Genomic DNA, 10,488 nt, shown 5'->3' with positions numbered 1-10,488 from the left:
AGCCCTCTCCTGTACTCCTGTTCACCCATGACTGCGTGGCCATGCACGCCTCCAACTCAATCAAGTTTGCAGACAACACTACAGTGGTAGGCTTGATTACCAACAACGACGAGACGGCCTACAGGGAGGAGGTGAGGGCCCTCGGAGTGTGGTGTCAGGAAAATAACCTCACACTCAACAAAACAAAGGAGATGATCGTGGACTTCAGGAATCAGCAGAGGGAGCACCCCCCCCATCCACATCAACGGGACAGTAGTGGAGAAGGTGGAACGTTTTAAGTTCCTCGGCATACACATCACGGACAAACTGAAATGGTCCACCCACACACACAGCGTGGTGAAGAAGGAGCAACAGCGCTTCTTCAACCTCAGGAGGCTGAAGAAATTCGACTTGTCACCAAAATCACTCACAAACTTTTACAGATGTACAATTGAGAGCATCCTGTCGGGCTGTATCACCGCCTGGTACGGCAACTGCTCCGCCCACAACTGTAAGCCTCTCCAGAGGGTAGTGAGGTCTGCACAACGCATCACCGGGGGCAAACTACCTGCTCTCCAGGACACCTAAACCACCCAATGTCACAGGAAGGCCAAAAAGATAATTAATGACAACAACCACCCGAGCCACTGCCTGTTCACCCCGCTTTCATCCAGAAGACGAGATCAATACAGGTGCATCACAGCTGGGACCGCGAGACTGAAAAACAGCTTCTATCTCAAGGCCATCAGACTGTTAAACAGCCATCACTAACATTGAGTTGCTGCTGTCAACATACTGACTCAATCTCTAGCCACTTTCATAATAAAAAATTGGATGTAATTAATGTATCACCAGTCACTTTAAACTATGCCACTTTATACAGTATAATGCTTACCCTACACTACTCATCTCATATGTAAATACTGTACTCTATACCATCTACTGCATCTTGCCTATGCCGTTCGACCATCGCTCATTCATATATTTGTATGTACATATTCTTATTCATTCCTTTACACTTGTGTATAAGGTAGTTGTTGTGAAATTGTTAGATTACTTGTTAGATATTAATGCACGGTCAGAACTAGAAGCACAAGCATTTTGCTACAATTGCATTAACATCTGCTAACCATGTATGTGACAAATAAAATTTTATTTTATGAAATTGCTGTACAATATGATCTTGTCATCTGATGCACATTCAGATGTCATAAATCAGCACTGCAGAGTTCTCCCTGTACTATGCCGTGCCTTGATTGTATTACTGTTGATGATATCTGGAAATGTGCATGTACACCCTGGCCCATCTACTGTTGCTAGCCCCAATTCTAACTTGTGCTCTGATATCTGCTTCAAAGATTTCTGCTCCCGTAAAAGCCTGGGTTTTCTGCACGTTAACACTAGAAGCTTATTATCTAAAATGGATCAATTGAAAGTGTGGGTTCAGAGCTCCAATCCAGATGTGTGGTCACTACTGAGATGTGGTTAAGGAAGAGCGTTTTGAACACTGATGAGCACTGGTTGGTCGGCCCAATAATCTTTCTCAGATTATTACCAATCCCACAAGGTATGACTCCAAAGTCCAAACACCCAGAAAAGGCTACTCTTCTTGATGTTATTCTCACAAATAATCCTGATAGGTATCAGTCTGGTGTTTTCTGTAATTACCTTAGTGATCACTGGTTTACAGCCTGTGTTCATCATGGCTGCTCAGTGAAACAACCTGTCCTGATTTGTTATAGACGCTTGCTAAAAAACTTTAATGAGCAAGCCTTCCTTCATGAACTGGCCTCTGTAAAATGGTATAGAATCAGCTTGATCCCGTGTCGAAGACGCTTGGACCTTTTAAAAAATATATTTTCAGTGGTACTTTTAACAAACACGCCCCCATAAAGAAAATGCTAATTATAAACGGTTCAGCCCCTGGTTCGACCGTGATCTTGCAGAGTTACTCCACCTTAAGAATTGCATTTGGCGAAAGGCTCGGCACACACATACTCAGGCTGACTGGCTCTCGTTCAGGCAAATGAGAAATAAGTGCACTCAGGCTATCCAGAAGGCCAAAGTTTGTTACTTTAAGGGGCAGTTCTCTCTCTGTGGGTCTAACCCCATGAAGTTCTGAAAAACGGTTAAAGACCTGGAGAATAAACCCTCCTCCTCAGAGCTGCCCATGTCCCTTAAAGTTGATGATGTGGCTGTTACTGACAAGAAGCACATGGCTGAGTTCTTTAATCACCACTTCATTAAGTCAGGATTCCTATTTGACTCAGCCATGCCTCCTTGCACTTCCAACATTTCCTCATCTCCCACCCCCTCTAATGTGACTATCCCCAATGCTTCTCCCTCTTTTTTCCCCTGCCCCTCGCTACAAAGTTTCTCCCTGTAAGCAGTCACCAAGTCTGAGGTGCTAGAGGAGCTCCTGAAACTTGACCCAAAAAAAACATCTGGGTCAGATGATGGTTTAAACCCTTTCTTCTTTAAGGTTGCTGCCCCTATCATCGCCAAGCCTGTCTCGCCTTTCTGGGGAGGTTCATTTACATTTACATTTAAGTCATTTAGCAGACGCTTTTATCCAGAGCGACTTACAAATTGGTGCATACACCTTATGGCATCCAGTGGAACAGCCACTTGCATCTAAATCTTTTTTTTGGGGGGGGGGTGAGAAGGATTACTTACCCTTACTTACCCTATCCTAGGTATTCCTTGAAGAGGTGGGGTTTCAGGTGTCTCCGGAAGGTGGTGATTGACTCCGCTGTCCTGGCGTCGTGAGGGAGTTTGTTCCACCATTGGGGGGCCAGAGCAGCGAACAGTTTTGACTGGGCTGAGCGGGAACTGTACTTCCTCAGTGGTAGGGAGGCGAGCAGGCCAGAGGTGGATGAACGCAGTGCCCTTGTTTGGGTGTAGGGCCTGATCAGAGCCTGGAGGTACTGAGGTGCCGTTCCCCTCACAGCTCCGTAGGCAAGCACCATGGTCTTGTAGCGGATGCGAGCTTCAACTGGAAGCCAGTGGAGAGAGCGGAGGAGCGGGGTGACGTGCGAGAACTTGGGAAGGTTGAACACCAGACGGGCTGCGGCGTTCTGGATGAGTTGTAGGGGTTTAATGGCACAGGCAGGGAGCCCAGCCAACAGCGAGTTGCAGTAATCAAGACGGGAGATGACAAGTGCCTGGATTAGGACCTGTGCCGCTTCCTGTGTGAGGCAGGGTCGTACTCTGCGGATGTTGTAGAGCATGAACCTACAGGAACGGGACACCGCCTTGATGTTAGTTGAGAACGTCAGGGTGTTGTCCAGGATCACGCCAAGGTTCTTAGCGCTCTGGGAGGAGGACACAATGGAGTTGTCAACCGTGATGGCGAGATCATGGAACGGGCAGTCCTTCCCCGGGAGGAAGAGGAGCTCCGTCTTGCTGAGGTTCAGCTTGAGGTGGTGATCCGTCATCCACACTGATATGTCTGCCAGACATGCAGAGATGCGATTCGCCACCTGGTCAGTGTTCCTATTGCTTGGAAGGCAGCCACGGTTCATCCTTTATTTAAAGGGGAGATCAAGCTGATCCTAGCTGTTATAGGCCTATTTCTATTTTGCTCTGTTTATCAAAAGCGTTGGAAGAATGTCAATAATCAACTGACTAGCTTTCTTGATGTCTATAGTATTCTCTCTGCTATGCAATCTAGTTTCCATTTAGGTTATGGATGTGTCACTGCAACCTTAAAGGTCCTCAATGATGTCACCATTGCCCTTGATTCTAAGCAATGTTGTGGTGCTATTTTTATTGACTTGGCCAAAGCTTTTGATACGGTAGACCATTCCATTCTTGTGGGCCGGCTAAGGAATATTAGTGTCTCTGAGGGGTCTTTTGCCTGATTTGCTAACTACCTCTCTCAAAGAGTGCAGTGTATAAGTCTCAGCCACTGCCTGTCACCAAGGGAGTACCCCAAGGCTCAATCCTAGGCCCCACGCTCTTCTCAATTTACATCAACAACATAACTCAGGCAGTAGGAAGCCCTCTAATCCATTTATATGCAGATGATAGTCTTATACTCAGCTGCCCCCTCCCCAGATTTTGTGTTAAATGCTCTACAGCAAAGCTTTCTTAGTGTCCAACAAGCTTTCTCTACCCTTTACCTTTGTTTTGGAGGTGTTCAGAACAAGGTTATGTGGTTTGGTAAGAAGAATACTACTTCTGAGGGTTTAGAGCTTGAGGTAGTCACCTCATACAAGTTCTTGGGAGTATGGCTAGACAGTACACTGTCCTTCTCTCAGCACATATCAAATCTGCAGGCTAAAGTTAAATCTAGACTTGGTTTCCTCCATCCTAATCGCTCCTCTTTTACCCCAGCTTCCAAACTAACCCTGATTCAGATGACCATCCTACCTATTCTTGATTACAGAGACATCATTTATAGATCAGTAGGCGAGGATGCTTTCGAGCGGCTAGATGTTCTTTACCATTCGGCCATCAGATTTGCAACCAATGCTCCTTATAGGACACATCACTGCACTCTATACTCCTCTGTAAACTGGTCATCTCTGTATACATGTCGCAAGACCCACTGGAAATGCTTATTTATAAAACCCTCTTAGGCCTCACTCCCCCTTATCTGAGATATCTACTGCAGCCCTCATCCTCCACATATAACACCCATTCTGCCAGTCACATTCTGTTAAAGGTCCCCAAAGCACACACATCCCTGGGTCGCTCCTCTTTTCAGTTTGCTGCAGCTAGCGACTGGAACGAGCTGCAACAAGCACTCAAACTGGACTGTTTTATCTCAATCTCCTCATTCAAAGACTCAATCATGGACACTCTTACTGACAGTTGTGGCTGTTTTGTGTGGTGTAGTGTTGTCTCTACCTTCTTGCCCTTTGTGCTGTTCTGTGCCCAATAATATTTGTACCATGTTTTGTGCTGCTACCATGCTGTGTTGTCATGTGTTGCTGCCTTGCTAAATTGTTGTCTTCGGTCTCTCTTTTATGTAGTGTTGTCTCTTGTCATGATGTGTGTTTTGTCCTATATTTATGTTTTTAATTTATTTTTTAATCCCAGCCTCTGTCCCCGCAGGAGGTCTTTTGCCTTTTGGTAGGCCGTCATTGTAAATAAGAATTTGTTCTTAACTGACTTGCCTAGTTAAATAAAGGTTAAATTAAAAAAAAGAATCCTTCAAATAGAAAAAAATACACTTACTGTAGCAGTTTAGCACAGATCCACACAGCTTTTGGTAACACCATCTGTGAAACTACTTTCGCTACACTTCCAGGTTACGCTTACACACTAGATAGCAAATTAGCACAGGTGGATGCCTGTCTTCCGTCTGTTTTCAGTAAAAATGCACTGTAACATGGAGATATGGCTGTGTGGGAACACTAACCGTATAAAGGTGTGTATTAATTTAACCTTTTGTTTTTTGAAAATTCTCTATTTGTGCTTTTTGTGACTCCTCTCTTTGGCTGGGAAAATGGCTGTTTTTTTGGTGGTGACCTAACAATCGTTTGTGGTGCTTTCGCCATAAAGCCTATTTGAAATCGGACACTGTGGTGGGATTAACAACAAGACTACCTTTAAACTGTATAGGATACATGTATGTTTGAGGAATTTTAATTGTGAGATTTGTTTTGAATTAGGTGCCCTACACTTTCACTGGCTGTTGTCATATCATCCCGTTAACAGGATTGCAGCCCAAAGAGGTTAACAAAACTCCCCCGTCCATCAGAAACCTTCATTCATAGACGCTAAAGGTAGTTAGCTAGCCCCATCCCTCCGGTGTTTACCAAAAAAAAAGTTGTGGAGTGGCTTATTTATTGTTGTTTGAATCCCAGATTGCCCCTTTGAATAAAGGTAAAAAAATAAATATTCAATTTCTCACTAAATTCAATTTTGTTGTACCTATTATGGTAGAGGCGTTGTTTAGTGTGTAATTAGTAACCCACTGGGCACACACTGGTTGAATCAATGGTGTTGCAATTTGTCAGCAACGTGGAATCAATGTGGAAAATACATGAGATTTGAAAAAAGTAATCAACCAGCGTTGTGAACATTGAAATTAGGATAAAACTTCAAATTGAATTGATTGACTTAAACTGACTGAGCAGGTTGTTACATCAAGCTAATTTCAACAGTCATCAGAACCATGTATACATTGAAATCAGATATACTATCTGCTTGGATAGTATATACTGTATATACTGAATATAAGGAAATCCATGGATTTCACGACTAGGTAGATAATCGTCATTTTCCAACACTTTGAAACACCACCCACTTGGGAGCCATGCCCTGCCAATCAGAATACGGTTTTCCCCACAAAAGGGTTTTAATTTCAGAAATAAATACTCCGCAATTTCATCAGTCTGGTCTGACGATTCCGCATGTGAAGAAGCTAGACGTCGTCTGCGGTTGTGAGGGCGGTTGAACATACTGCAAAATTCTCTAAAACAAAGTTAGTGGTGTATGATAGAAAAATTAACATTCAATTCTCTGGCGACAGCTCTGGTGGACATTCCTGCAGTCAGCATGCCAATTGCACGCTCCCTCAACTTGAGATATCTATGGCATTGTGTTGTGTGACAAAACTGCACATTTTAGAGTGGCCTTTTCTTGTCCCCAGCACAAGGTGCACCTGATCATGCTGTTTTATCATGCTGCTTCTTGATATGACACACGTGGGAGGTGGATGGATTATCTTGGCAAAGGAGAAATGCTCACTAACAGGCATGTAAACAAATTTGTGCCAAAAATTGAGAGAAATACGCTTTTTGTGCGTATGGAACATTTCTAGGATCCTTTATTTCAGCTCATGAAACATGGGACCAAACACTTTACATGTTGTGTTTGTAAAAACACAACATGCATTCAAAGACTTACAGTTCATATAAGGAAATCAGTCAATTGCAATAAATAAATTAGGCCCTAATCTATGGATTTCACATGACTGGGAACACAGATATGCATCTGTTGGTCACATATCTTTAAAAAAAAGATAGGGGTGTGGATCAGAAAACCAGTCAGTATCTAGTGTGACAACCATTTGCCTCATATAGCGTGATACATCTCCTTCGCATAGAGTTGATCAGGCTGTTGTTTGTGGCCTGTAGAATGTTGTTCCACTCCTCTTCAACTGGAACACAGTGTCATACACGTCAACCCAGAGCATCCCAAACATGCTCAATGGGTGGTGACTTGTCTTGTGAGTATGCAGCCCATGGAAGAATTGGAACATTTTCAGCTTCCAAGAATTGTGTACAGATCCTTGCAAGATGGGGCTGTGCATTATCATGATGAAACATGAGGTGATGGCAGCGGATGAATGGCACGACAATGGGCCTCAGAATCTCGCCACAGTATCTCTGTGCATTCAAATTGCCATCGATAAAATGCAATTGTGTTCATTGTCCGTAGCTTATGCCTGCCCATACCCCCACTGCCTCCATGGGACACTGTTCACAATGTTGACATCAGCAAACCGCTCACCCACGACGCCATTCACACTGTCTGCCATCTGCCCGCTACAGTTGAAACCAGGATTAATCCATGAAGATCACACTTCTCCAGCTTTCCAGTTGCCATCAAAGGTGAGCATTTTCCCACTGAAGTTGGTAATAACGCCGAATTGCAGTCAGGTCAAGACCCTGGTGAGGACGACGAGCATGGAGATGAGCTTCCATGAGACAGTTTGACAGTTTTTGTAGAAATACTTCAGTTGTGCAAACCCACAGTTTCATCAGCTGTCCGGGTGGCTGGTCTCAGACAATCCCGCAGGTGAAGAAGCCAGATGTGGAGGTTCTGGGCTGGTGTGGTTACATAAGTTCTGCGGTTGAGGCCAGTTGGACGTACAGCCAAATTATCGAAAATGACGGAGGCGGCTTATGGTATAGAAATGAACATTAAATTCTCTGGCAACAGCTCTGGTGGACATTCCTGCAGTCAGCATGCCAACTGCACACTCCCTTAACTTGAGACATCACATTTGCTATCCCCAGCACAAGGTACACCTGTGTAATGATCATACTGTTTAATCAGCTTCTTGATATGCCACCCGTCAGGTGGATGGATTATCTAGGCAAAGGAGAAATCCTCACTAAATGGGATGTAAACAAATTTGCACACAAATGAAGCTTTTTTTGTATGGAAAGGTGGCAGCTACTTTCTCTTCTTGCTGGGTCCCTTTTTGTAGCTGTTGTATTATTTAAGTTTAATGATTTTAAAATGTGCAATAATCATCATTCTGTCTGTGTGGTGTTTCCCAAGAGGACATTTGATGTATTTTATTTTGTGTACCAAGAGTGGTGTGGAGGTGGACGAATGGATCACGATAACAAGATGGAAATTGGTGAGCCCATATTCCACCATTAGAATGTATTCAACAGAAACAAAGCTTGAACTGGCTACCTCTTAGTCCAAATGCTTATCTAATGGGGGTAGAATCAGGTCAAAATAGCCTAACAAATGAATGTTTATCGTTTTCAGTCACAGATAAAAGATGACAACATGAAGCGGATGAGAGAAGATAAGTAGCTGTGACAGATGTGAATAACCAAAATAGGCATATTTCCACAATGAACTAAAAGTTCTTAACCTCAAGACTGGTAGCTTGTCACTCCTGTTAGCCACAGAGATCCTCTCTGCTCCACATAGGTTACCAGCCAGTCATCTAATCTAAGACAAAATACAAGTGGGCTCTGAACATCTAAACGATATCCATTTTTACCATGCAATTTCCAGAACATGCACAATGACAATGTTGTAAATCAGGCCTGGGCAATTATTTTCCATGGAGGGACACATTAGAATATATTTTTTCCATCGCAGGCCAAAATCATGTTACAGGATTATACATCATGTGATTGACTGTGTTGACAGATATCTACTACAAATCACATGCAGATATGCTACATATTTTACTTTTTTAATATGCACAGAAAACCACATACATGTTCTCCTTTTGGTAGGTATTTTCATGATTAAAAATGCTATGAACTACACGGAGAGAAAAGTACAGTGTACTTTTCAGCACCACGGACAGAACTCTTGCACAAAAGGTATGCACAAAAATGAGCTCAACGTTACATTTAAACTACTCAATCTGTGCGAGCTCTCTGATGTGCATTCACTAGAGCAGTGGTCAGGTATAGTTTGACGTCGCTATGCGCAGGATTGCTGAGAGTCAGTAAGAGATGATCTGTGCCTTGACTTATATTTCACAACATAAAATGTTCACCCAAACAGTACAAACATCTGAGCATGTCTCCCAATCTTTGGAAAGTTTTGTTCATCGAGAGATTCATAGAACCTCGTCAGTGACATTCTTTTGAATAGTTCTCCAATCACTGCATCAGACTGAAGATCGATAAGCTCAAGTTGCAGGTTAGTGAGAGCGTTATCCACATTGAAGGTGAAAAGAGAGGAAACCAACAGCGTGTCATTTTCCAACACTGAAATTCTCAAAATGACGAGAACTCACCGTTCAAAGCACGCAGCAGCAATGTATACTTCTCCCATTGGTCATCTGATAGAGAACAGACTAGTAGTGTCAGAAGATAGGTGAGATTGTTGGCTTCTACTTGGTGGTTCAGGAGGTGTGATTTCCCTTGATGGCTTTGACAAGGCTATACATCTGATGTATCATCATTCTCTGCAATGTCCTCAACACGCTGTGTCACTGTTCGTCTTGACGGGTAAACATTTTCAAACAGCTCTTTCTTGTCGAGGCAAAGTATTGCTGCAGAGTCAACTAAACATTCTTTAAAGAATTCGCCCTCCGCAAATGGCTTGCTTTGTTTAGCTATTTTGTTGGACAATTCCGTCGTTTGCTGAATGCAATTTTGTGAAAAGTCCTTACTGCTTTTGCAACTGAGAAAGCAACTCCTTCGATGCACTTGCACTCAGAAAACATTCCTATATTTCTCTGCATGTTTTGTCTGGAAGTGTCCGGTAAGTTGTAGTCCTTCGAGACTGCGACGCTCACTTTGCACACAGCTTTCCCGGATACCTCAAAATCAATATTTCGATGTCCACACTTGCTGGAAAACCCTTCATTGTCTACTTTACCTTTCATTGAAAATTTAATTTTTGCGCAATTTCTAGCTTGCTACGACGTGTAACTGACGTGTCAGCCACTGCCTGTCCTCGTGCAGTTGTTATAATTGCCTTCAAAATAAATATCCCACATGCGGTGAGAGTTAAATCCTTACAATGGAGAATATTCATTGGGCTTCTAATTTTTCAAAACTTTACTATTGCAAATTTTGACCTGCGCATGATTCCGTATTGAATCAAGTCACGGTCCACATACGGCCCGGCCTTTGCCCTGGCCTGTTGTAGATATATTTCTCTTTTGTGATACTTCAGTTCCTCCAGGAATTCCTTTTTCTAAATGGACCAATCGCTTTCACTGGTTGACATTCATTTGATCTTAATTTTACACAAGATAACACAGTATGAGGGTGACTTCTGTTAATATTTATTTTAAGAAAATGTCTACATGAGTCAGATTAATTACAAAAAACACAAGCA

Source organism: Oncorhynchus keta, chromosome 35 (assembly GCF_023373465.1).
Source record: "Oncorhynchus keta strain PuntledgeMale-10-30-2019 chromosome 35, Oket_V2, whole genome shotgun sequence".
Lineage (NCBI taxonomy): Eukaryota > Metazoa > Chordata > Actinopteri > Salmoniformes > Salmonidae > Oncorhynchus > Oncorhynchus keta.
The sequence above is the reverse complement of the archived record's forward strand: the minus strand, read 5'-3'. Positions refer to the sequence as shown.